The sequence below is a fragment of the Pongo abelii genome, chromosome 8 (genome assembly GCF_028885655.2).
Source record: "Pongo abelii isolate AG06213 chromosome 8, NHGRI_mPonAbe1-v2.0_pri, whole genome shotgun sequence".
In the NCBI taxonomy this organism is placed as follows: Eukaryota; Metazoa; Chordata; class Mammalia; order Primates; family Hominidae; genus Pongo; species Pongo abelii.
In genome coordinates, this window is record NC_071993.2 from 4,370,173 (window position 1) to 4,397,818 (window position 27,646).

Sequence of the window (27,646 nt, forward strand, 5' to 3'; positions counted from 1 at the left end):
GCTGTACCTCACTTCTGTTTTCTGTAACGTCCGTTTTCACTACCTCAATTCCGTTTTTTATACCTTATTTTTGTCTTCTATATCTTACTTTTTCATACCTCACTTCCGGTTTTCATGACTCACTTCCGTTTGTTTTCTCTACTTCACTTCCGTTTTCCGTACCTCTCTTCTGTTTTCCTAACATCATTTGCATCTTCTGTACCTCACTTCTGTTTTTCATAACTCACTTCTGTTTTTTGTGACTTACTTCCATTTTCTCTACCTCACTTCCGTTTTTTCTACCTCACTTCTGTTTTCTGTACCTTACTTCCGTTTTCACTACTTCACTTCCGTTTTTATACCTTATTTCTGTCTTCTGTATCTTTTTCTCTACTTCACTTCTGTTTTTCATAACTCATTTCCGTGTCCTGTAACTTACTTCCGTTTTCTGTACCTCATTTCCGTTTTCTGTACCTTACATTTTCACTACCTCACTTCTGTTTTTCATGACTCACTGCCGTTTCCTGTACCTCACTTCCATTTTCTCTACCTCATTTCCGTTTTCTCTAGCTCACCTCCGTTTTCTATATTTTACTTCAGTTTTTACTACCTCACTTCTGTTTTTTATAGCTTACTTCAGTCTTCTGTACCCTACTTACATTTTCACTACCTCACTTCTGTTTTTCATAACTCACTTCCTTTTCCTGTGACTTACTTTCATTTTCTCTACCTCATTTCTGTTTTCTGTACCTCATTTACGTTTTCTGTACCTTATGTTTTCACTACCTCACTTCTGTTGATCTTAACTTACTTCCGTTTTCTGTACCTCACTTCCATTTTCTGAACTTCACTTCCATTTCCCTTACCTCATTTTTATCCTCTGTACCTCACTTCTGTTTTTCATAACTCACTTCCATTTCCTGTGACTTACTTCTGTTTTCTATACCTCACTTCCGTTTTCTGTATCTCACTTCCTCAATGGTCCCCACCTTGCCTGGAGTTCAAGCTTTCTTTGCAGGCCTCATCAAGTGTGCTTGTGGCTTCATCAATAGTAAGTGCTGTTCTCATGATTATCTTCAGACAGAGATAAAACCATCAGTCTTGTTCTCAACTCTGCAACTTCTCTCCAGCAATCAGGTGCCTCTGGGGGACAGGTTGAAAGTCACACAGAGTCTGCTGGTTCTCCACTAGCAGAGATGAAGTTTGGGTTGACAGATTCCCAATGAGAATGCTGGCATCTGCTCTTCAACATCCCATGGCTGACCAGCTCCTTTACCTGCTATATTTTGTTAGTGTGCTTTTACTTTCATCTTTTCATAATACCTTGTAGTGTACAGATTGTGGGACACTCTGCGGTGATTTATTTTTAGATCTTAAGAAACTAGACTTAGATTTCTTCAACTATTAAAAATCACAGAAGCCAAGGCTATGCTTTCCATCACATTGCTGTAAGCCAGGAAAGCTTGGGAATTAGGGCCTGATGTTCTTTCAAAACCTTGACTGTCCACAGGCATTTGCTTTCTTTTCAGTGAATCTCTCATCTGAGCTCCTCCTCATGGTAGTCGCAACTTCCATTTATTTTGTGGTCAGAACACGAACCACTGAAGACAGCCTGTGGTCATTGTCTGCTGAGCAGTGCAGAACAATCTATTAAGCAGAATTCTGTTATTTTAAGGAGTTGAAGGCCCATAATTCTCCTGGCATGTTTTCACACAGTTAATGTTGCCAGGTATCTGGGCATTGTTGGGTGTAAGCTGCTGTGATAGCTCATGCCAAACTGTACTTGCCGTTTCCATCAGTGGCCAATTTTTAATCCACTCTCTTATGCTGATATAGATGTTCTCTTTGTTTTCCTTTCTGACACAAGCAGGAAGTTTCCAGAGCCCCAAAATAAGAGAGCAAATGACTTACACTGCTTATTTCAGTTTAGTTAATTTATGAATATTTTCATAAAGATTGATTTTCTGTGAACCACTTAAATTTAGTGAGAATATTTCCTTCTGTTCCAAAGTAAATAAATGAAGAAAGCTGGAGAAACTCATACGATCTTTCAAGTAAGGAGAAGGAAACTGACCCATCGATTTCTCATGATTCTATACATGCTATGTCTTTGATGGGCTTTTTAGGAGCTGTTGTAACCATGGGTTTTGAGGGCAGTGCATTCCTTTTTAAAAATATGATTCAACCATTAGAGATAGGTTGGAACTTCAAATACCTACCAGCTGCCTCCCATCGATTTTACATTTTCTCCTAGGTTTATACAACATTAATTAGCCTAGCTTTGCTTTTTAGAGTAATATATTGTGGGTGGCACAACACTGCTGCCAAGCAGATTAGATGACAAAGAGGAGAGTGGTTTATGTTGGATTGGTATTTTAAGGGAAAAATAATACTTGCTATTTTGTCTCTCCCTTCTCAATATAATCAAAATTTAAAAATGAATAAAGCCAAGACAAAACAAACAAGGTAGCAAAACACCCCATACTATTATTCAAAGGATCTTAAAAATGTGAAATAGTGACCCACTCTATGCCATTTACTTGACTATTTTAAACAGAAAACAAAATGTAGAAATGTAGAAATGAACAAAAATGGAACCTGAGGAACAATGACAGTGTTTTAAATTATTTCCATGAAAGTCCATACTTTTATTTTTAGGCAATACTCTTATGTACTCAATCACTGATTATTAATGATTTCCATAAGCACAATTCTTCCCAAAATCTTATCATAAAATATTTCTAACATAAAAGCTGAAATAATTGCAGAGTGAACACTTGTGTACACTCCACCAGGATTTTATTATTAACATTTATTATCTGTTTTGTTTCATATTTATCTTATTTCATTCTTCTGTCTAGAAATCAATCTATTATAAATACAGTTTTAATCAGTCGATTTATCTTACTTTCCATCAACAGAAATTTAGAAGCAATTAATTTGGAGGAGGAAAGAGTCTAAGTAAGATGCCTAACAGATCTTGGTGCATTGACAACCTTGAAACTTGATGTTACTCGACAGGTACAAAGAGGAAGACGAGCTCAACAGTCTTAGCGGTTGAAGCTGCTGCATGTAAGATAAGCATGTTAAATCCATGCGATGTATACTGCAAATCCCAATCCTGTGCACAAAGTAGGCATTGCTAAGAAGACCCTGCTCTATTTAAAAAGCCTAGATGCACTGATAGAACCCTCAACACAGTACTCTAGCCATGGACTACCATTGGGTCAGAGCTGCCAGTCCAGTAGTAACTTATGCATCAACTATGGTAGAGTGGAAACTCTCCTGCACACGCCAGTCACTCCAAGGGCACTTTCATTAAACCACACAAAATTTTTGTAGGTAACAATAAACTTGATTATGGATAAATCATGAAATCAATAAATATAGAGTTCCTGGTACTCACCACCACCACCCCTTCTCTAATTTTTTTTCAAATTCAGGTAATCTCTATACCTTTTGCTTAAAAAAGAAAAGACAAGAAAATAAAATTTTACCTTACAATTCTAACCATCCTGAAAAGTTTTTGTGGCCTGGGTTAGACATGGGAAGGGGTTAGGAAGTTCTCAGTAAGAACAAAAGAAGCAATTATGCAGGTCAATATACAATGCATTGATGACCTAGGTGTGTGTTGGGTGTAGGAGATGGAATTCAGCCAGGTGCATATTTTCCTGTAAGAGCCTGGAATGAGTGTGGGGTGAATAAGAGGATGAAGGGAAGGTATATGTACACACACAGTAATTTCTCAATATTGGATTTTGCAGACATAAATGTCATCTAGCTTTTATCATTTGGTATAAAATCTCAAAGGCCTTAGCAAAACAATAAACTTCAATTAGCTTGATTGTGAATTTTTATGATTTCTTAATGTATTAACTTCTCATTGCTAATGTTACGGCAGAAATTTTGGAATAACCTGAGCAATAAATGCCATGATTAAGGGAGAAGGCAGGGAGGGGAGATTAATATATTTTTAAATGGCTACTAGGAAAATAAAAGTTAACTTTTAAAAAAAGTTCTAACATATTAGTGGTGAACTTCATTTATCTAGAAGATTCCTGGAAATGAACAAGCTCATTCTCCAGTAAATCATATGTGAGGCATTACCTACTATATATGCAGAGCAATATATTTTGTGACCTGCTGACTTTTTGAGTGAAGTAAAAATATTGCTTTTAATTCATCCTAATTGTAATGAGCTAAATCAATTTGCCTTTTGAGTCCTGCTGACAGCATAGCAATGTGGTGGTGATGGGGAAAAAACAGGAACCAGGGCAGCCAGGTCTGGTGGGTGTCTGGATTCTTCATATGGAACTTGCCTCCTTGCACTGTTTGTGTAGCTGGGCCACTGAAAATAGAGGATTTCCCTTTCTGAGATCCCTGAGGCCAAAAGGAAGATCATATTACTGAGCAGTGTGCCATAAGAACTTTACCCTGTGAGGTTCAAAGGCACCATAAAGTTCCCACAGGCGTCCACAGATATTTCTACTGATTTCTATTCTGTTTATGGTGAAACTAAAACTGTCACATCTTAAAGGTGACCCCCAGCAAGCAGGTGGTATTTGAGACAGTGGTACCTTGTTGCAGCTTCTGTTCCTCAGGTTGGAGCATGAATACAATGCAATATCCCCATGCATGTGGATCAAATAATGAAGCAGCTAAACATGTGAAGGCACACTTAGGTCAGTACCTGCCAGACACAGACAGAGAGCAGGTTCAGGTCAATGGAGCACAGCTGAAGCTGGGTCCAGATGGGGTGGGTCTAAGTGGAAATAAGGTTTCAAAGGATGGAAAGCCTTTAAACACTTAAAATGGTGTCATGGACGAATACAAATTATTTCCCTAAAAGCTCTCTGGACTCCATCCCTATCGTCATAAATTTTTCAGATGAAGCACCTATAGGCAGGCTGCTGCAGAAACAACTGATATTCATGTGTTTCTAAAATCACATTTTGGCAGTAGGGTCATTTGAGAAGGGCTGCCATTCCCTTTGCAGCACAGGACAAACAAAGCTACTGTGAAGACCCGAGCTTCATAATCTATGCACTAAACTCACTAGGAAAGTGTAGCGTGTGTGTGTGCGCACATGCGCGCGTGCTTGTGTGTAGATTTCTGTGTATATCACTTTTTGCAGATTCATATCTGGCAGCAATTGTGCAGATTTTGTTGTTAAGAATGAGTTGAAGCCAATTTGGTCAAGTAATTAGTGTTCTGCCCTTTCCAATTAGCTGATTTAAGGTTGCATAACAGATTAATTTTAAATTAATGTTAATGCCGCTGTGTTCAAGGTTAAAAGAAGGGACCAGTAGGATAGTGCTACATAGTACCCTCTGTCTTCTGCGTTTCTCAACCAAGTAGGTTTCTCAGCTCTTGGTCCACCCTGGAGCCAGTTACCCATCATGCTCAATTCACTTACAATTGTGCCCACATTTCAGAAAAGTGGCAATTTTCAAGAGCTTCTTTGTCTGAGATGTAGCTCAAAACCACATGTGATGCACAATCTGAGATTTTAAGATGACATCAGAAATGAGAGTGAGCAAACCTTGTACTCATGGTCAGCTATTCATTCATAATCCAAGAATGACAAAGTATGCTTACACGTTTTCACCTACACATAGAGAGATACACACATCTCTATGTATATGTATTTCTATGCCTCTATACATCATATGGAGGCTCCAGCCCCCACATGCTGCACAGAACATTCATATTTCTGAGTTTTCGTGAAGGATGCTTTATCTCCAGCAGCAAGGAAGATGGCCTACGTGGTTTGGGGAAAAAGCTGTTCCAGTCAGTGGCACCTGCCTGCCAATGGCATTTACTGTAGGGTCATGAATTTGATTTCTGTATTGACTTGCATTCCTCTGCCATGTGACACATCTCAAGCCATGTGTCCTATCCTGGGTGTTAATTAAAGAGAGCTTTCTCAGTTGTGTTGTTGTATTGCAAAAAGTCATTGACTTTATAGACCTTGGGGTGCTCTGGCAGGTTCCAGCTTATGTGGCATGCTGGTATTCCAGCGATTCTCAAAGTCTCCCTTGGGCATCATCACTCTCTCTGAAACTGCACTCTGACCTTTGACACCATTGCCTGGCCCTCACCCTGCCCTCATGTCCCTCCCACTTTCCCTCCTCCATGTTCACACAGAGAGAGTAACTTACATGTTAGCTTCCAATTTGTAATTTCACTTTATTTAATAAAGAGAATCAATATTATACAAAAATAGTGTTTATAAGTCTGAAGTATTTAAGGTTCATATACAACTGTGCACCTGATTCTAGCAAAGCCTGCAACAGGAAGACATGTTTGTTTTCTGCTCGGGTGGTGGATTACTTATGACTTCAGAAGCTTTTTAATTTTCTTACATTTCTTTCTCTTTACTTGTGTGTTAATTACCACAAGGGCAATGCGCATGTCTTGCTCGGTTGTAAATGGATCCCCATCTTAGCACCAGACCTGACCCAAGGCACATCCTCAGCAACTGTGTTGTGAGTTAATGTGTGGAGGGATACACCACCAGCCAGCTTCCACCCCTCAGATGGGAGGAGAGAGAGGAGCCCAGGCAGATTCACTGAGCATCCCTTGAAGCTTCCCACACCTGTGAGAGAAGGTGTTGATGGGGGCTGTACAGTGCTGTTGATGGAGCGAGGCCAGGTTGAGAGTAAGGAAGCCTTTCCATGTGAGCTTGTCTTGTAAGTCGCCCAGAAAGACTAATCTCTGCCCATATCTAACCTCTGCCACAAAATCTTTTTAGGCAAGGCCTGAGTCTTCAGAGCTGCAGTGATGCGTTAGGATGCCTCTCCTTCCCTAAACAAATATTTACTTTTGTATCATTTTTTGTATTAATAATTCTGCTCTTTTTTTGTTTTTATGGTTCTAGGAATTGTATAAAGTTTAGGTTCCACAAAACCTGATGTAGTTCCAAATGAGAAAAGTTAATATTTTCCTCCAGAACTTTTTGTCCTTGCTCTGTATACTATATTTCTTCCAGCTTTCCCACTGCTTGCTTTCCTGACTTCCTTCCTCCTCCTCCCTCCTTTTTCCTGCCTTTCAGCATCTTAAGGAGCCCAGTAATTCAGGTTTTCAGTACAGCCTGGAGCAATCTAAGTTGAAAAATCTCTTTTGCAAACATCACAGTCATAACATGGTGAATATTTATCTTCTTTCTTCCAGCTTTATGAAAACCCTTACCGTTGTAGGGGATCTCCCCTAAAAGTGAGACTTTGTAGGACTCAGGATCCCCACCCCACTGCTTAGAAACCAAAGGGGCAGGTATTTCCTCCTTCTTCCCCCAAGTCAATGTAATAGGAGGATGTGATCTGTGTTAGGCCATTGGATGCTTGAAGTCAAATTATTTTTTAATTTAATTTTGAAGAAGTGACATGAGCCTCAGAGACAGTCGACGGTTGCTTGGGAAGGTGATGCAGGTTACACCCCCACTGGGGGTGGGGGCAGAGGGGTGGGATCGGGTGCTGAGGCAGACAACCTCTGGCCTGGCAGACAGGCCCTTGGTGGCCTCTGCCACGTTCCCCAAAGCCCGGCCTCCTCTGGGTCCTCATTCTTCCCCAGCCTCATTCCCCACACTTCTTGTCATTTCTGTAAACTGTTAATATTCATTCAACAAATTCCTTTTCTGCTTAGGGCAATGGGATTATGATTCTTTTGGTTGCATTCAAGAACTACACTTTTTTGATATCTTAGAGATCTTTTATTCTAATCTCTTTCATTTTGTAGAAGGAGAAATAGACTGCTGCATGAGGTAGTGGAAACTGCCCCACTTTTCGGAACTTTCCTGGACCTGATGATCTCACAATTTCAAGTCAACATTTCTCTGTCATTTAGACAAATCTAGGAGGCAAATAAATCTCTAAGAATGAATAATTTCTGGAATGAGTGAGCTATAGTTTTATAAAACAGATCATGTTTACTGCGAATATTGTATGGAATCTTGACTTTCTTATTCTAGACAGACATTTTCAGTCATTTTTACAAACACGCAACCACACTGAACAGAAATGCTGACCACTGACAACGCTGGGAGTAACAAAACTTACCTGTTGTTTCCTAACATCTTTTTCAATATGTCTTGACTCTTTTCACCCCATCACTTGATTCCCTCCTATTTCCTAGGATCTGAGAGGCATTTAGAATCAGAAAAGGCAGAATTGGAATCTGAAAGGCAACAGAATCAGAAAATTTGAAAACTGATTAGATTTGGGGATGGAAACAAAGGCCTAAAGGATGACACTAATTTCTCAATATTGAGAAGTAGATGAATTACTAATCACACACACCCCATAAACACACTCACACACATATACACACTCATACATACATGTGCCACACCCACACACCATGAATGTACATACATAAACATGCTCATGCACACACATACATATATGTACACACTTATCATGCTCATATATACACATACATGCACCACATACACACACACATATACACATACATACATGCACCACACCCACATGCATGTACACACATAAACATGCACATGCACACACATGCACATACTCATGCTCATGTACACACAAACATGCACACACACGGGTGCACACTCATACAAACACATATGCACACACACACCTCCAAAGCAACAAAGCAAAAAAAGCCTACAAGATTCTTTAAGGAGAGTGTGCATTAAGGAGAACAATCATCCCTGCACTTAGGGAAGGGGAAGGAAAGATGACACTGGGTAGCAGGGACATCTGATAAGTGGTCAGGATGGGCACATAAGGATCAGAAGAAAAAAACGCCCAAGAATCAGAAGAGTAGCAGGCCATGAATGCTAAGAGAAGTGCATGTTCTGAGAACTGGAGGCCAGCAGGGTCAGCCCGGTGCAGGCCAAGGAGCAAAAGGACTCAACATAGGAGACTAGATGGAGAGACCAAGGTCGCATGAGGACGTTTGCAAGAAATGTCTCTCTGGTGTAGATAAAGTAGACCTTCAGGGTTAGTCAAGAAATAGCCAGGGGTGGGAATGGGGAGGACCAGAATGTAAATAAGCACTCCTTCCAAGAAATCTGCCATTACAAGAGTAGTGGGAGATGGTGTTTTCAATCAGACACACATGGCTATAGATTAAATGTCATCTGCCTCTGCAAAAAGTGGAGAGTCGGGCCATTTTGTTAGAATAGGCCTAAATATTCTTATGGGACAAAAAGAAAAATAGAAAATAGAATGAGCCTGCTTGTTTACCTCACTCTGTGCACAGTAATTCCGGTGCTGCTTCAGATTGCATTTTAACAATGAGTTACCACAATGAGATTCCACCCCATAACCACTAGGGTGGCTACAATAACTATTTTTTTTAATGAACATAACAAATATTGCTGGAAATGAGGAAAAATTGGAACCCTCACACATTGCTGGTGGGAAAGGAATATGGTGAAACCACTGTATCCACTGTGAAAAAACGATTGTTGGTTTCTCAGAAAGCTAAAGGTAGAATTACCCTATGACGAAGCAATTCCACCCCTAGGTATATACCCCCCCCAAAACTGAAAACAGGTGTTCAAACAAAAGCTTGTGTATGAATCATCATAGCGGCATTATTCATAATAGCCAAAAGGTAGAAATAAACCAAATACCCATCAACGATTGAATGGATAAACCCAACATGGTCCACCCATACAATGCAATATGATTTAGGCATAAAAAGGAGAAAAACACTAACATGCGCTCCCACATGGATGAACTTGGAAAACGTCATGCTAAGTAAACGAAGTCACACACTGTCTGACTCCATTTAGATGAAATCGCAGGAATAGGCAAATCCACACAGACAGAAAGCAAATTGAGAGTTGCTAGAGTCTGCAGAGAGGAGAGAATGGGGAGTGACAGCTTAATGTGTGTGGAGTTTCCTTCTGGAGTGATGAAAACATTCGGGAACCAGAGTGATGACATTGGTGTGGCACTGTGCTTGCATTAAATGGCACTGAGTTGTTCACTTTAAATGGTTAAGATGACAAATTTTTGTATGAATTTTAATAAAGTATCGGTTGCTTTTTAAAATTACTTGACCATTTATGTCTTTATAAAGTAAGGAATATGTTTCTTTGAATAGGGCTCAAAAACTAAAGATTCTGAAACAGTCTCTAGATAACCTTGTAACTGCTGCTTAGACTAAGAGGTAGTAATCTGACAAATTTCTAAATTACATATGACTTTTAAATTGTTTTTAAAAAATTATCATATAGTTGGTAAGCTCCTATTTGGAAACAAGGGAATAATGAATTCTTAAAAGAGCAAGATTCTAGAGATTATTTTTTCTGTGAGAATCAGAGGATAAAATACTTTTATTAGAGAATCAATGAAGCCATGTGCCTCTAAATATTAAATTTTCAAATTTAAAGTGTATGATTGATTGTCCAAGCCGATAATCAGGACCAACCCTCTCTTGTTTTCCTCGTGTATAATTTATATCCTATTATTTTGAAGAAAGACCCAAGGCAACTATGCTATCCGCATGTGTACGTTGAGCCGCAGTCTTCTAGCTGTGCGGTTTCAGGAGCATTAAAAGAGTTATTGTCTCTTAAAACAGAGGCTCACATGCCTGAAGTCCCACTCTTAGAAAATGACTTGATTTCTCCTTTCATCCAGGATCCTCTGATAAAGTGCAACTAATGATTCCTGGAGACAGCAGAGCAATGGGGCCCAGGCCAACTGCGTCTTCAGAGTCTGCACTTGTGACAGAAGTGGGCGTCTACGTGGAAACCTCAGCATCTTCTCAGTGCATCTATTCCACAGCTGATCTGGGCCAGCTTGAGTTTCCCTCTCTCACAGCACCCTCCACCTACCTCACGGAGGAGGCAAAACTATCTCTCAACTTTCAGTGTGAGAGTCTGAAAATGGGGACGCTTTAAGAAAGACAGGTTTTTTTGTTTGTTTGTTTGTCTGTTTTGTTTTTTCCTTAAAGCCCAAGGCTACCATGTTTATTTCTGGCTTTGGGTTTCTTTCTTGAAAAAAACCCTTTGATAGAAAGCACATCTTGAGTGACCTGTGCTACTCTCCTTTGACACAGATCCATTTTGTTTGGGGAAGCGGCATAGGAGGCAGAGTTGAAGCTGCTGCAGAGGTTTGTATTTCAACAAATCATTCCAGCTATCCACGCTTAGCACCAGGGAATATGGAGACTATAACATACTATGTGGCTGACGCAAGTTGCCTACATAACTCAGACGAGAGCTCCACACCCTGGGGCTGTGCCTCGCCACTTCTGTGGAAAACATTCTTCAGAGCTCTTTGGAACAGGATGACTCACATCAGGGGGTATTTTTAGGAATCTGTGAACTTGCATTTAGCTTAGAGATGCAAGATCCATCCAAAGGAGCTCTGAGCCATTACACACGGGCTGTTTTGAATGTTGTAATTGAACCACGGTTTCTTGGTCTACGATTGAATCATTCTCCAGTTAAGCAGCAGAAGAAAACAGAAAAAGACTGTTGCTACAGCAGGGCATTTGATAACATGCTAAGGAAATCAATGCCAGCAGCGGCCCCATGTATATTTTTACAGAAGAGCACCTGCTTGTTCCCAGCTCATCTTGCAATACTTGGTTAAATTTCGCAAAGTCAATCCTAGAAATGTGTTGGATTGCATTAAAATGTCAGCACTGAAATTAGAGGCAGGTGTAGTCAAATGCATTAAAATGCCACTGTAAGCAAGGTCAGCTACACATAGTGCTCATTTATTTGCAGCTTACCTTTCAAAGCACTGGAGAGAGGGGCAAATTGGAACAGCAGGTGTGGCCTGTGGAAGGTTTAAGCAGCATGAGACAGTTTCCCCCTGGAAGGTTGGGACCTCCCAGATACGTGTGTGTATATTTGTGTGTGTTATGTATGCATGTGTGTTGTATGTGTTTAAGTGTGTGTGGTTTTTTATTTTTGTTTGTATGTATGTGCATTTGTTGTGTGTGTGTGTTTGTATGTGTGTAGTTTAGTTACTAAATAATCAATTCCAGGTAAGAACAAATCAGTCCATCCATCAACTAATGAACAGATGAGTTGTATGCAGACCTTTCAATGCTGAGAAATAGAATCTTTGTTTCAGTGTCAGGATAAGGAAATTCTGCTATCAAATGTCCAGAGAATAATGGTTAGCATTACTTGGGCTTGGTGGCAAGAATTTCTCATCTTCCAGTAATGATCAAAACCCGAACAAATCTAATAATATGTAAATGTCCAAAAAAAGAGAGAAAGGAAGAAGGAAAGGAGGAAGGAAGGAAGAAAGGAAGGAGGAAGGAAGAATGAAGAAAGGAAGGAAGGGAGGAAGGAAGAAAGGAAGGGAGGGGGTGAGGGAGGGAGGGGCAAAAATGGTGAAGTTTATGAATTAAAGAAAGGAAAAAAGAAAGATTTTAGTCAACTTAAACATCGTATTTCTTTCACAGCTGAAGCTTTTTTCGTACATGTTTACGTTTTTTTTTTCCCCCTGCCTGATATTTAGATTATTTTTGCTGTTGGTTTGCCGGTATGTAAAATTTTCTCACTGACTGTCCCTTGCCAGAACATGGAAGTCTGTGTTGATTGTTACACTACCTGGGTTGACCAGGGTTTAATGTAAATTCATGAACTTAAGAGTGGATTCTTCTCCAAGTGGAGCCGTGATGACTAAGAGCACTCCCAGTTGACTTCCATTTCACAAACTTTCCCCCTTTCACTTCAGTATTATTAAAACAGATGGTGCCTTTCCAGTCCAGCAGGGAGCTGCAAAAACCAATTTTAGAGAGTAAATTGGAAAGTTGATGTTTCCTTTTAAACAAACAAAGGATAGCTGAACTATCTCAGCCAAGAAAGAGAACCAGATCTCAAATGTTAACCTAAATTCAAACTACTATAAAGCAGTCTTTTGCTGAAAAACAAAGCACAAAACATTACATAGGACTCTTCAGTGAAAACTTTGATCATAGTTTTCATGTTTCTGTCAGGGTGAAAAGAAGAAATAGCAGTCTCTTTTGACAGTATTTTTGGTCTGGCCAAAAATAAGGATGTATCAGATAATCCATGCAAAATCTTGTTTTGATGTAATTTCCAGTCATCTTTCCAGACTCAAAACTATTTGGCGAAGAAGCAGCTGGAGGCTGGAGCTAGAGTTGAGTCCCACATGGTCATTCGTTAAGAACTATTCATTAGTAAAGTGAATTCTCCAAACATGATTTTGATGTTCAAGTTACAGTCAGATGCTCACATGTAAATGCAAACAGTATAAGAATAAAATAAACTTTAAGGATATTTACTCTTAATTTTCATAGGTGTTATTATTATTATTACTTTTTGAGATGGAGTTTTGCTCTTGTCACCCAGGCTGGAGTGCAGTGGCCAGATATCGGCTCACTGTAACCTCCACCTCCTGGGTTCAAGTGATTCTCCTGCTTCAATCTCCCAAGTAGCTGGGATTACAGGCACCCACCACTATGCCCAGTTAGTTTTTGTATTTTTAGTAGAGATGGGGTTTCACCGTGTTGGCCAGGCTGGTCTTGAACTCCTGACCTCAGGTGATCAACCGCCTTGGCCTCCTAAAGTGCTGGGATTACAGGCTTGAGTCAACGCACCCAGCCATAGGTGTTATTTTCAAACTGTCAGTGTGCTTAATTTAGTCACTATCTCTTTGACTCAAAATTCCCATTAAATATATATTTCTGCAGAGTGTGTGTGTGTGTGTGTGTATATATATACACCCTTCTGTGTGTGTGTCTGTGTGTGTGTACACACACACACACATATATACACACACACACACAAAAGGTATTTTGCCATACTGTCAGAATGGTCAGTGTGTGATATGTACATTTTTCTCCCAGTTACTACTCTTCAGCTCATGATTACAGAAAACATATATATTTACATATGTGAGTAAATGTATATATGTAATACATATACTTTATATATACATATTACATATAATATGTATATTTATCTTATACATAAAATATAGCATTCAATGTGATAAGTTGGTTTTGCATGTAAATGAAAGCATGTGAAGGAAAATCTTTAAATATACTTGTGTAAGTCGATGATACCTTAAGTCAAGAACAACATGAAACTTACTGTTTCAAGTGTTTCTGAACTCAATGATTCTCAACCCCTGGACAACTCTGCCTTTCCCGCCCCACACACACCTATCACAGAGCAATCAAGGACAAGAACACACTTGTGTGGCTGGAACTTTGTATAAGGTAAAAATGGTGAAGTCTGTGTATTAAAGAATCTCCAAATTAAGTGACAGGAAGACTGATGTCCAGTGTGCCCCCCGTGGCCTGTCTGGGGCCTGTCATTGTGCATGGTGCAGAACCTGCTCAAAAAGCGCCAATGTATAAATGAATGAATGAGAAACTCTGGGGCTTTGAAAATGTCCTCCCTCCTCTTCCCCAGGTATTGTTCTAGAGAAGGGAGGATGTGAAAAGTAACTAAAATCTGCTATACGGATTTTAAAATCACCTGTAATTCTGCTACTCCTATATCACAACTTTTAATATTGTGGATTGTGGAAGATTTTCTTCTTGTCAAATTTACTTTTCATTTACCAAAGTGGGAATATATTATAGTTTCATAAAATCACATTTTATCTTTCATAATGAGATCAAGCTACATTCCACAAAAAGGAAGAGAGTCTTGGTAGTATTTGCATTTTGCTGTAAACATAGACACCTCCTGGTCCATATATTTGCCTCCAGGGACAGTCACCTTTACTTTTTATCAAGTAGACTACAGGTCCTCCAGCAGCCAGACAAACGTTCTATGTTTCCAAGAAAGTGGCTTGTCTTCAGTTAAATGTTCCAACGTAATTCCATGTAAGCAACAATGCTTTACTGGCTCTGAGTTCATTAGGTGGGAAGAATTATCAATCTTCCTCCTCTGACATGTAACAAGGAAGCAAATAAACAGTAAAATACATTTCCAGAAGAGCACGAGTCTTTTGAACCTAAACTTTGTGTTTACTATTTTCTCTGACACATTATTGGGTCTCAGGGTGATGGGTGCAACAAAATCTCAGAAATCACCACCAAAGAACTTATCTGTGTACCCAAAACCCACCTGTTTCCTAAAAACTGTTGAAATAAAATAAAATAAAATATTAAAAAAATAAATATTTTTCAATCAATAAATAGTACCAAATCCCAGTGAATCTAATAGGATGTTAGCTATAAAGTTTAACTAAGCTAACTGAATGATTTAATCTGGTAAATAGAGGTTCATATTCTCTGTTTCCATGCTAATATTGTCTGCCAAAAAAAATGACATTGTTATTTTAACATAATTAGTATTGAACACTTCCTGCTGACAATAAGTGGTCATTAACTTCATTTACTTCTTGTAGGCATGCTTTATACAGAATCAAAAGGCCATATTAACTGCATAAAAAAGTCCTTATCTTCTCGTTTCTTATGTTTATAAATGGCATTGCTATGAGTTTTGCAAAGTGTTGAAAATGTGAGTAAGCTAAGATTACGATTGTCTGTACTCCACAGTAATCTCCTTCCAAAGAATCAAAGCTGTTTAAATAACAATTATTCACCAGCTCACTTATTTTCTGCAATACATTCTTTTTGGTAACAGCTTTATTGAGATATAATTAAAATGTCAAATTCACCCTTTTAAAAAATATACAATTCAGTGGTTTTACTATATTCACAAGGTTGTGCAATCATCACCACAATCAATTTAATAATATTATTATCACTTAAAAAGAAACCCAGTACCTTTTAGCAGTTACCCTCCCATTTTTCTCTAATCCCAGCAGCCCTAGGCAACCACTAGTCTACTTGCTGACTCCAATAGTTTTGCCTGCTCTGGACATTTCATATAAATGTAATCATATAACATGTGGTCTTTTGTGTTTGACTTCTTTTACTTAGTATAATATTTTAGAGATTCATTCATGTTGTAGCATGTATTAGTTTTTTGTTCCTTTATATGGTTGAATAATATTTCATTATATCAAAATATCACATTTTATTTATCCATTCATTAGTGGATGCACATTTGGCTTGTTCATATCTTTTGGCTATTATTAACAATGCTGCTAAGGACATTTTTGTATGAGTTTTTGTGTAGACACGTGTTTTCATTTATCTTGGCTACATACCTGGGAGTGAAATTTCTGGGTCATATGGTACTGCTTTATTTAATTTTTTGAGAAACTGCTGGACTGTTTTCCAAAGTTACTACACCATTTCACCTTCCCAACAGCAGTATATGAGGATACGAATTGCTCCACATCTTCACCAACACTTGTTATTATCTAATTACTTCTGTTTTTTTTTTGCACAAGAATGTGAATGTACTTAACACTGTGTACTTAAAAATGTTTGAATTTATATTATGTATATGGAATTTTCTTGTTTTTTATTTTTTTTAATTTCAATAGGTTTTTAGGGAGCAGGTGGTGTTTGGTTACATGAATACATTCTGTAGTGGTGATTTCTGAGATTTTAGCATGCCCATCACCTGAGCAGTGTACTGTGTACCCAATGTGTAGTCTTTTATTCTTCACCACCCCCCACCCTTTCCCCTCAGTCCCCAAAGTCCAATATATCATTCTTATGCCTTTGTTTCCTCATAGCTTAACGCCCACTTAAGAGTGAGAATATACGATGTTTGGTTTCCCATTCCTGAGTTACTTCACTTAGAATAATAGTCTCCAATCCTAACCAGGTTGCTGTGAATGCTATTATTTTGTTTCTTTTTATGGCTGAGTAGTATTCCACGGTATAAATATATACCACCTTTTCTTTTTTCACTTGTTGATTGATGGGCATTATCCTGTAATATATTTTAATAGACATAATCCCTAAGTTTTTATCATTTTTCCCAAACTTCTAGTGATTTATGATTACTCACTTTAATAATTCTCAGAGAGAGAGCTTGTGAATAAAAAATCAAATACTGGATTATGAATTGTGGTTGAAAGAATATTTAGGTACAAATTTATGACTTGAAAATTGTTTTAGTTTTGTCATTAGCTAAGTTGCATGGTCTTCAAAGACGAATTTCACTTTTCTAGACTTTGTTTTTATCTGCGAAGGAAGGTTTGAAATAGGTAAACTTCAATTATTCATTTAGTTGTAAATATTCCTGATATGCGATTGCTCAAGGCTGCAATCAACTGTGAGAGGTGGTAACACCCAGGGCATATCACAGATATGGTATATCACAGATACTTCCCTGATTTCTAGTGCCAGACACCAGGTAACTACTCACTCATTTTCCCTTCATTCCGGAAAAATGGCAGAACCATATTTCTTAGGGTTTCTTGCAGTTAAATGGTAATGTGACATATATCTATCCTATAAAATGAGAACTGAAGCGGCACTCACCATTTTCAGGCATAAAACTCTGTCATGTACAATTCCCAATGCTATCTTCTTCTTCACCACCTTAATGCACAGGAGCATGGCAGCCTTGAAAGTGTTGAAGCTGGTGGAACCATAAGATGTAAGCACCTAGGTCTCTGAGTCACTTCCTTAAAAAGAGCCATCCATTGACTAGGAACACCAATTTCTGCACATTCTTTGAATGATAAATAGACCTCCATCACCTTGGAATGAGAAACAGACCTCATTTTTTTTTCTGAGCCATTGTATAGTTGAATGGATGCTTGTCATAGCAACTAGCATTACCCTGGCTATTGGATTCTACTTCCAAAAAACTGCATGGATTAGGCTTGACTCATTTAAAATGACTTCAAGTCAGTCAGGCAGATAACAAGATATATGGAAATCTACATATTTCACTCACACAATGCTAAATAACTTGTTTGGCAATTTTATCCTTGTTGGAGTTAATGGTTGAACCTGAAAATTGTTGATTTTCTTATTAGTTCCTGGTTTGGTTTCTCTATCTTAATCTTGTGTTGTGAGGCTGTCATGTAACTACCACATAAATTATCTGTGAACATACATTTTTGTATCAGTTTGTTTTATTAACATGTCCCCTTAGTTCACTATTCAGAAAGCTGTCCCTTGGCCTGTGTCTTAGAGACAGCCTGAGGTTTGATTTGCATCTTTGCATTTTAGTGCCTTTGCACAGCCAGAGAAGAAATAAAATCAATTCAAGCTTTGGAGGTGCAGAACATGCTACCCCAAAATATGCCACTTTGACATAAGGATTCTTTTGGGCTAAAGACAATTGAGAATATGCTAATAAAAGAAAAGCTTTCAAACCCTCCCCATATGCCTAAGGCAGGGAATCATTTGTAAAGGTATCTCCCTTTCTACCCAGAAGGACAGGAGTTAATCACCGAAAAAACTCTAGCCCCTTATCATCCTGTAGGAGCCACAGAAGTCGACCTAACCTCACTCACTAGCCCTTGCCTTGTTGCCTCATATGTTTACCATCTCCCAGTTTGCTGCTCTGGAAACTAAATGTCCGTTTTCTTTCTCTTGTCATCACTCTGATAATTAATTGTTCTTTTGTTAAGATGCTATAGAAGCCCAAGTTCTAACCACCCAGTAGAGTGACTCATCATTGGGTTTTCTTGTGTGTATGTAGGATGTGAGTGTTAGTAAACTCCTGATTGTTTTTGTCTTGTTAATCTATATTTTATCAGTCTAATTTGCAGGGTCTCAATCAGTGAACTTAAGATTGGAGTAAGAAAAAGATATTTTTTCCTCTGCTACAATGTCTTTGGGAGGAGGCACATTATTCTGCCTACCACATACAGCTACCCTATAAGCCTGAGTGGTTGTTTCTAATTCATGTAAGTCATCAATTTATCCACACAATAAATATTCACTAAGCACATGCTCTCTTTCAGGCACTGTGCAGACTCTGGGCTTAGAGAGCTGAGCAAGAGAGTGGAGTCCCTCTGGAGACCCAGAGACAAGAAGAAAGCAAAGACCAGACATGAAAGCACATCCAAAGGCCTGAGCATTCCCAAGGATGATCAGCAGAAGACCTGGACATGGTTGATGCAAATCTTGGTGGGCACTATAGGATGTGTTAGGTTCAGGCCCACAGGACAGGATCAGAGTTCACAGCACAAAGACCCTGTTCTCTGCCAGGGTCTGAGCACTTTCAGGGAACACTTCCCAGAGTTTTCCACTCACAGAGCCTGGTGAGTAGCTTTGCTAAACATCAAGAAATCATCCTGGGGACCGAATTAAGAGGTTGGCGAGCCAAGAAGTCTTGGGATCCTCTGGACTAGGATACCCCTTTCAAGAGGGGAGATAAGTTATCAGGCTTCCAGGCTCTTGATAAATGTCTTACAGATGGGTAAATATGAAATGGCTATGCTGTCACTTTACAGACCTGCGTTCCTGCCAAATGCACACAGACTTGGATCCTCTGAAAATCCCTTGAGGTTAGCACTACCTCCCGCGTAGATGCTCTTTATCACAGTGTGACTATTGCAGGTCTTGCAGGTCGGCTGCCTCTGGGGAGGGGTAAAATGTGCTTCGTGCCAATCACTAAGTGGTGTTCAGGAGGAAAAGAGCTGGAGGAAAAGCAGAGGAAAAGACAAGTTCTGACGGAGAAGCATTTTTCTTGGCAACAGCCCTTCCTTCCTCAGTGTGGCTGGTGCCTCCTCACCGTCTCACCTCCTCACCTTTCACAAAAGATTCTCAGCTTCCTTCTTCCTCTTATTTTTATTTTCTTTTTTTCCTGCCAGCTGTTTAGAATGAGAAAAATATCTGGAAGAGACAATGCTTTGATAAGAAACGATTAAATTCCACTGTGATTGGGGGCATCACGACCACTGCCGAGTTCCATATCTCAGAACACAATAGCCCAGCAGGGACATCTGCGTGGACTGCATTGCCTCTGCCCAGCCATGGAGCAAAGGTCTCTCGTTTCTCCTCTCACTTCAGACCTGCTGCAGCGCTCACACTGTCCTCCTATAACAATGCCAAAGAGAAAGAAAAGACCTTCAACTCATGTCCGTGGCTAGGGCTGAGATTTCTAGGAGGAGGTAGGGAGGATCGGGGAAAGATATGAATTCTCTTTAGATAAGTGGCTGATTGAGAAATGTAAAATGATGCTTCTCGGGTCTGGTAATTATGATATCACCAGCAGCCAATTGTGTTTGTTAAGCATCTCTCCAACCACTGGGATGTTTGCAGGTTTATGCCATACCCTTCCAGGAAAATATTTAATACATGGACAAATTAGGAGTCACTGTTAGAAACGAAAACAGATAAACTGTTAAGTAAGGGTTGTAGATCTCTCAGAAGGTGCTAGTAGGAGACTGCTTTTAATGTCTACGTCTATAAACAGATCCTATTTGCTTTGTTGCTGTACAAAAAGCAAACCTTTTATAATCCTGTTTTCAATTTTTTCAATATTAATATTCACTATGAAGTCTCATTTACTTTATCATCTACAGAGTGGCTCTTAATCACAAAATCTAGTGAGAGATTTCAAAGAAAACACAGGGGGAAAAACCCATCAATATGCTGATATGTTAACGGTTTACTAGCTAGTTACTATAAATAAAACTCCAACATACGCTACCAACTATCCCTTTCTCTCACCTCTTGTTCCTCCTTCTTCTTCTTGATTTTCATTTTTGTTCCTGAATAGGCAAGGTTACACACAATTTATTTAAAGGACATTTACTCTCAACCTAATGTTTTCACTACCACCAGCCTGTAGAACACTGGCACCTGGACAACATAATATTTTCATTGCTGAGTTATTTCCTCTGATAAATTTTATCTAAAAGGCTAGAAAACAGCATAAACACCATAACTGGTAAAGGTGTAATTTCCAGATTCTGTGGACAATGTGAATCTATATTGTTTACATTTTCTAATCAAAACAACCTCTAACCTCCAACAAAAGCATTATGTTTAACAAGAGTTCTCAAATTCTTTAGCAGAAAGCACAGTGGAAACAAAGGGAATCTGGATTCTTTTAAATACAAACCTGTCCGTGACAGGGAAATGTGCTTGAACTTGGAAAGTATATCTCAAATATAACACCAGTTACTGATTTAGAACTGAAAAGGCATTTTCTGTGATTAGAATGGATGTATTATTTGAAGTATAAGCCCAGCTCTTGTGGACGAAACATAGCAGCACAGAACACAACCTGCCTGGGGACTGAGTCAGCTTTGCCGGGAGCATAAAACATTTAATGGCCCATAAAACTGACCTCAGCTTTTCTTTCTTTCACCAGAAATACAGGTGGAAATGAGCAGCTCTATGTTATGACAAATCAATCGACGAGTATCTATTCTCCACCTCCTTGGTATCTGGCGCTGTGTGAGGCACAGGCAGCGTAAGGGTGAATAAGGTACAAAGGACCCTGCTGTCACTGAGCTGTTAGCTGAGAAGGTAGAGAGGACATGAAGCCAATCATTACAAGGCATCCCAAAAGATAAATGAACAGGTGGCATGGAGTAGTGGCCACATGTGTGGAGTATGAGCTCAGGCTATTCCCCTTCAAATACTGATTCAAGACGACAGGAGATGATCCTAAGCAGGATGCAGAAGTTTCTGAGCCTGAATTTCCCTAATTGTAAAATGGGAGAATTTCTAGTAGCTCCCTGACAGCATTGAATGAGAAGTAAATGTATTAATACTTGTAAATTGTGCTCACAGTATGCTTGGCAGCTGATAGAATTCATATGCATTAGTAAAGGTGATTTTTACAATATTTGTTCCTGTTTTGTATGCTTTACATTAAGTCCCTGTTATGAATTGTACACTATCCAGGCAAATTGCATTTTTAAATTCTCACCAACATGCATACTTTCTCTGTCTAATGAAGTAATTTGTAAGATAATAGCGCTGTCTTTGTGTACTATTACATTCTTATTCCAACTCTTTCATGATACAGGATGGAAAACAAAATAAAATGAAATCGTTTATTAACTCCACTTTCCAAGCAAGAACTGAACGTCAGGAAGAGCCCATCTCTTGGGTTACAATCCAACCCTTTTCTCAGGATGTTTTCCAGGGAACTCAAACCAAAACAGCAACTTTTTTCTCTTTTTTGTTAATGATTCATATTATGCATTTATTCAAGGAACAAGAAGCATAAACTCAAGGAATACCAGGTGGCATTCTATTTCAGTGAGTCAGCAATTACAACTAATATTTATTGGAAGTTAACTCAATGTCATTCACAATTCTTAAGAACCTTAAATGAGTCCTCCTCTGATAAGGGCTACAGAGAAGTCGAATTCGGTATGTGTGTTGTGGCTTCTGACTATCTCAGTTCAGCTCTCAGTACATTCATCTGGGGAAAGTTTCCCAACAATCATTGAGGAAGATTTCATTACTATCCTCATTTTATTAACCAGGTCATTGAAATGAAGTGAGGTCAGCACTATACTCCCCGTAACTGGGAGAGACCTCAAATCTAGGTTTTCAGTTCCTATACCCTACAAACGTTTGAAGTATCAACTCTATGAACATGGATCATCAAGAATTAAGTCCATTTTATTAACTTGACTTATATTTCACAATCGAAAAAGTGGCCACAGTTATTTTGGTGACTTTCTGTGTATCTGTGTGTGAGATGCCAAGTTCACCAAACACTAGAAGTGTCTTAAACACTAACAAGAAGGCCAAAATAATTTGCCTATCTTACTCAAGTTCACAAATTTTACCAAGCTAACCACTTAGTAAAAACAAGTTTGTAGTCTTTATTTTGATGTAGCTCTTTGAGTATGGGTTGGCTACATATTTGAGGACATGCAATTTTCTTTTTCATTGAATTGGACTGTCAATTCCAGTAAACTTTGCTTTGGGGATAAGAGGAGAGGTTAAATTCCATGTAAAGGAAATTGGATGGGACTGAGGAAACACTAACTTGGAAACAGAAGAAACACTGTTCATTGTTACTACAATGAACAAATAAACCATAGCTGGAAATGTATGCATGAAGGGATTATGAGTAAATCATATACATCTGTGTTAAACCAGAAGGAAAAAAGGGCAGCCTTGTACCGTGTGTTCAAACCAATCATTTGTGGAAATTTCATTATTTTAATTTATTTTCAGTATTGGCTAAATGTGACAATGCATTTTATTTTGGGCTGTGTCTGAAAACACAAACTGGTTCAACTATATTTGTCTCAAAAATTGGCCAATTCCCCTCTGCATATTATCTTTTGGGCTCAAAATTATTGGATGGAAATATGCAGTACATTATTGTCTTTCTTCAGTGACTCAACACTCTTCCATCCGGCAATAACCCTCATGGACTCTACCCTCACTTCTCATTGCCCTTATCTTGTTGGCTCAAAACACATATATACATGGACTCTATTCATTCTCTAACTCTAATTCATTAGATGTTGGCATTGCTTTTACAGAATTTGTTATTTTGTGGAGTACTTGGGCTTGGTATCCACCCTTGTTCTTGGGTCAGTGGATCCTTGACTATCTCTTTCATGGGCCACCATAATTAGTGATTGAGAAGCAAGGATTTGGACATTTTTTAATGATAAGTGCTTGGTCATTGGAGTTAACGAAAGTTGGGAAAAAGTTGAACAATCTTTTGGGTACATCAAAGCATTTATTGAAAACCAATAATTCACATTTTTATGATGAAAGAAGAAGCATGATTTTAGAAGTTAATGCACATAAAGGTGGAAGCTCTTGGAGTCACGGGAACTTTACAATGTTGGATTTTGGATAGGAAGTAGACATCAAGCTCAAGTACAAAAGTAGACCTTTAAAGAAGCAGGAAAACAGTCTGGGTATGGTGGCTCACGCCTGTAATCCAAGCACTTTGGGAGGCTGAGGTGGATGGATCACTTGAGGTCAAGAGTTTGAGACAATCTTGGCCAATGTGGTGAAAGCCCATCTCTACTAAAGATACAAAAATTAGCTGAGCATGGTGGCAGGGGCCTGTAGTCCCAGCTACTCAGAAGCTGAAGCAGGAGAATCACTTGAACTTGGGAAGCGGAGATTGCAGAGAGCAGAGATTGTGCCACTGCACTCCAGCCTGGGTGACAGAGTGAGACTTCATCTCAAAAAAAAAAAAAAAAAAAAGAAGAAGAAGAAGTAGGAAAACATAGCATAGCAAGGACTAAAAAGGCTCAGTAGGCTTAAGATTGACTTGGTGATGCGGGCTGTTTTTTGGTTCCATATGAACTTTAAAGTAGTTTTTTCCAATTCTGTGAAGAAAGTCATTGGTAGCTTGATGGGGATGGCATTGAATCTATAAATTACCTTGGGCAGTATGGACATTTTCATGATATTGATTCTTCCTACCCATGAGCATGGAATGTTCTTCCATTTCTTTGTATCCTCTTTTATTTCATTGAGCAGTGGTTTATAGTTCTCCTTGAAGAGGTCCTTCACGTCCCTTGTAAGTTGGATTCCTAGGTATTCTATTCTCTTTGAAGCAATTGTGAATGGGAGTTCACTCATGATTTGGCTCTCTGTTTGTCTACTATTGGTGTATAAGAATGCTTATGATTTTTGTACATTGATTTTGTATCCTGAGACTTTGCTGAAGTTGCTTATCAGCTTAAGGAGATTTTGGGCTGAGACAATGGGGTTTTCTAGATATACAATCATGTCGTCTGCAAACAGGGACAATTTGATTTCCTCTTTTCCTAATTGAATACCTTCTATTTCTTTCTCCTGCCTGACTGCCCTGGCCAGAACTTCCAACACTATGTTGAATAGGAGTGGTGAGAGAGGGCATCCCTGTCTTGTGCCAGTTTTCAAAAGGAATGCTTCCAGTTTTTGCCCATTCAGTATAATATTGGCTGTGGGTTTGTCATAGATAGCTCTTATTATTTTGAGATATGCCCCATCAATACCTAATTTATTGAGAGTTTTTAGCATGAAGTGTTGTTGAATTTTGTCAAAGGCCTTTTCTGCATCTATTGAGATAATCATGTGGTTTTTGTCTTTGGTTCTGTTTATATGCTGGATTACATTTATTGATTTGCGTATATTGAACCAGCCTTGCATCCCAGGGATGAAGCCCACTTGATCATGGTGGATAAGACATTTATGCAGCCAAAAGACACATGAAAAAATGCTCATCATCACTGGCCATCAGAGAAATGCAAATCAAAACCACAATGAGATACCATCTCACACCAGTTAGAATGGCAATCATTAAAAAGTCAGAAAACAACAGGTGCTGGAGAGGATGTGGAGAAATAGGAACACTTTTACACTGTTGGTGGGACTGTAAACTAGTTCAACCATTGTGGAAGTCAGTGTGGCGATTCCTCAGGGATCTAGAACTAGAAATATCATTTGACCCAACCATCCCATTACTGGGTATATACCCAAAGGACTATAAATCAGGCTGCTATAAAGACACATGCACATGTATGTTTATTGCGGCACTATTCACAATACCAAAGACTTGGAACCAACCCAAATGTCCAACAATGATAGACTGGATTAAGAAAATGTGGCACATATACACCATGGAATACTATGCAGCCATAAAAAATGATGAGTTCATGTCCTTTGTAGGGACATGGATGAAATTGGAAATCATCATTCTCAGTAAACTATCGCAAGGACAAAAAACCAAACACCACATGTTCTCACTCATAGATGGGAATTGAACAATGAGAACACATGGACACAGGAAAGGGAACATCACACTCTGGGGACTGTTGTGGGGTGGGGGGAGAGGGGAGGGGGGAGGGATAACATTAGGAGATATACCTAATGCTAAATGATGAGTTAATGGGTGTAGCACACCAACATGGCACATGTATACATATGTAACTAACCTGCACATTGTGCGCTTGTACCCTAAAACTTAAAGTATAATAATAATTTTAAAAAAGAGGCTCAGTAGAGTATAACAGAAAATTTCCTGGATCTCACTGCCTACCCTGGGGCTGTTTTTCCACCCATTTATTTCTAGATACTAATATGGACAACAATTTAGTGACCCCCCCCAACCTTAGCTGACTTACTAGCCTTCTTTATCCTAAAAGGGCAAGATATGAGCAAGGTATCCAGTATTCTTCGGTATCCTATAGCATTGTAGGATAACTATAGTTAACAATAATATAGTATATAGCTTCAGATCACTAGAAGGAGGATGCTAAATGTTCCCAACACAGACAAATGATAAATGTTTGAGATGATAGACTGATTACTCTGATCACTATACATTGTATGTACGGAAACCTCACTATGTACCCCATAAATATAGACAGTTTTGTGGTAATTAGAAAAATAAAATAAAAAGAAGGAAGAGATAAACTAGCAAAGACAAGTGGAGGCAAAGCCACACTGAGCCTGTGGCCCTCTCCAGGCAACACATCCTCCCATGCAGAGCAGGCACCTGCCCTGCCTGCTTCAGGGCTGTGCAGGTTTCCCACACACCACTTCCTTCTTCCCAGCACCATATTCTCACTTAAGACTTAATCTGATATATAAGCTAAGCTTTCACCAGTTCTGAGACATGTTTCTTAGTGTGGTTTCAAGCTCAAAAAATTTGAAGGAGAAATTGTAAGGGCCGACTTGGCCAAAGGCAAGAAATAACATCTCAAGGTGATGAAAGGAGATATTTACTTAGAAAGCTATCCATTTCTTAATAAGTAAGATTTCATCACTTTCCAAAATGCATGGGTCTCAGGATTTTAAAAAAATACACTCCATTTTTTTTTTGTATTTTCAGGCACGTGAACTAGTGTATTATTTTATATATCACTATACTGTAATACAGTTGTGAAAATATAGCTTGTTGAATGAGGAAAACAGGTAATTTTCTAAATTCAGTCTTTTTAGGATTTGGTGGTTGTATACCCTGACTTTCATATGCTGCATATATAATAATTAAAATATGTAATGATATATTAATTCTGTTCTAGCTTATCTTAATAAAGGTTTTGGGCATCCTAGTATTGCATGAATAATTAAATATAAAATGATCCTTTGTATCTGTAGAGTAGTTAAGTCTTTCACTAGTTCTTACTGCCTCTGACATGCATATATAATTGCATAAAATGAGGCACCCCCAAACATTACATTATTGTTAGGGTAATCAACAGATTTTGCTAACCAATTATGCTAATGTAAATGAAATAAGAGTGTAATAACATAAAACTTTTTAGAATTTCATTAGTCATTAGGGACATAGTAGAGATAAGCAAATCATTAACATTTCAGCTATTTTAGTAGTTTTAATAATTATAGCTTCTAATTTAGTTAGAAATGCATATGCAGCCTCCAAGTCCAGCAGTGTGGATATATTGATAAGGGGAAAACCAGCTTGCAAGAAATATGAAATTAGGGACAAATGTAGGAGAACACATTTAACTTATTTAAAATAATATGAAATGTATACATAGAAGGTAACACTGAAGCCCGTCTCAGCCTGAGCTCTGAGCAAAAATAGAAATGAAAGTTGATAGAATTTGAAACTATAAGTGTGCACCTGGAATATATTTTGAGAACTTGTATTTGCACTACTTACATGATCCAGGAACCAGCAAGCTAAGCCATGAACTAAGGAATTATTCCCAGGCCAATTACTTGTCAGAGGCTCTTAGCAGAAGTAAACAAAAACCCTCCATGGGGTGCGATCACAAGCCAGACCACAAGGGATCCTCCAAACAAGAGCCTCACACTCAGGAGTTACACAACACAACATTCACGAGAGCTGGCATCTACCATGAAAATTAATCCTCAGCCCAACAATTTGAAATAATAAAATGGCAATCTGAAAAAGTATTTTTTAAAAAATTTACAATGTTTCCAGGGATAAATA

At 38.7% G+C, this 27,646-nt stretch overlaps 3 long non-coding RNA genes across 5 annotated transcripts; 2 read left to right on the top strand and 1 right to left on the bottom strand.

Annotated features, from left to right (window-relative positions):
* The first annotated feature begins 5 nt into the window (after positions 1-5).
* On the top strand, positions 6-12,297 carry LOC129048150 (uncharacterized). 2 transcript variants are annotated; one of them, XR_008510250.2, is made up of 4 exons: positions 6-1,030; positions 1,110-1,267; positions 2,901-3,051; positions 10,599-12,297. It is a non-coding gene; the product is annotated as an uncharacterized LOC129048150 (long non-coding RNA). The 2 variants fall into 2 exon arrangements; XR_008510249.2 differs by lacking the exon at positions 1,110-1,267 and having other exon boundaries at positions 575-1,030.
* LOC129048151 (uncharacterized) lies at positions 8,020-21,157 on the bottom strand. 2 transcript variants are annotated; one of them, XR_008510253.1, is made up of 4 exons: positions 19,539-21,157; positions 19,244-19,427; positions 17,311-17,531; positions 8,020-8,151 (listed from the first exon to the last, which is right to left on the bottom strand). It is a non-coding gene; the product is annotated as an uncharacterized LOC129048151 (long non-coding RNA). The 2 variants fall into 2 exon arrangements; XR_008510252.1 differs by lacking the exon at positions 8,020-8,151 and adding an exon at positions 14,670-14,848.
* LOC134762025 (uncharacterized) lies at positions 18,693-21,343 on the top strand. The gene is made up of 3 exons (XR_010141461.1): positions 18,693-19,049; positions 19,602-19,901; positions 21,110-21,343. It is a non-coding gene; the product is annotated as an uncharacterized LOC134762025 (long non-coding RNA).
* The last annotated feature ends 6,303 nt before the right edge of the window (positions 21,344-27,646 follow it).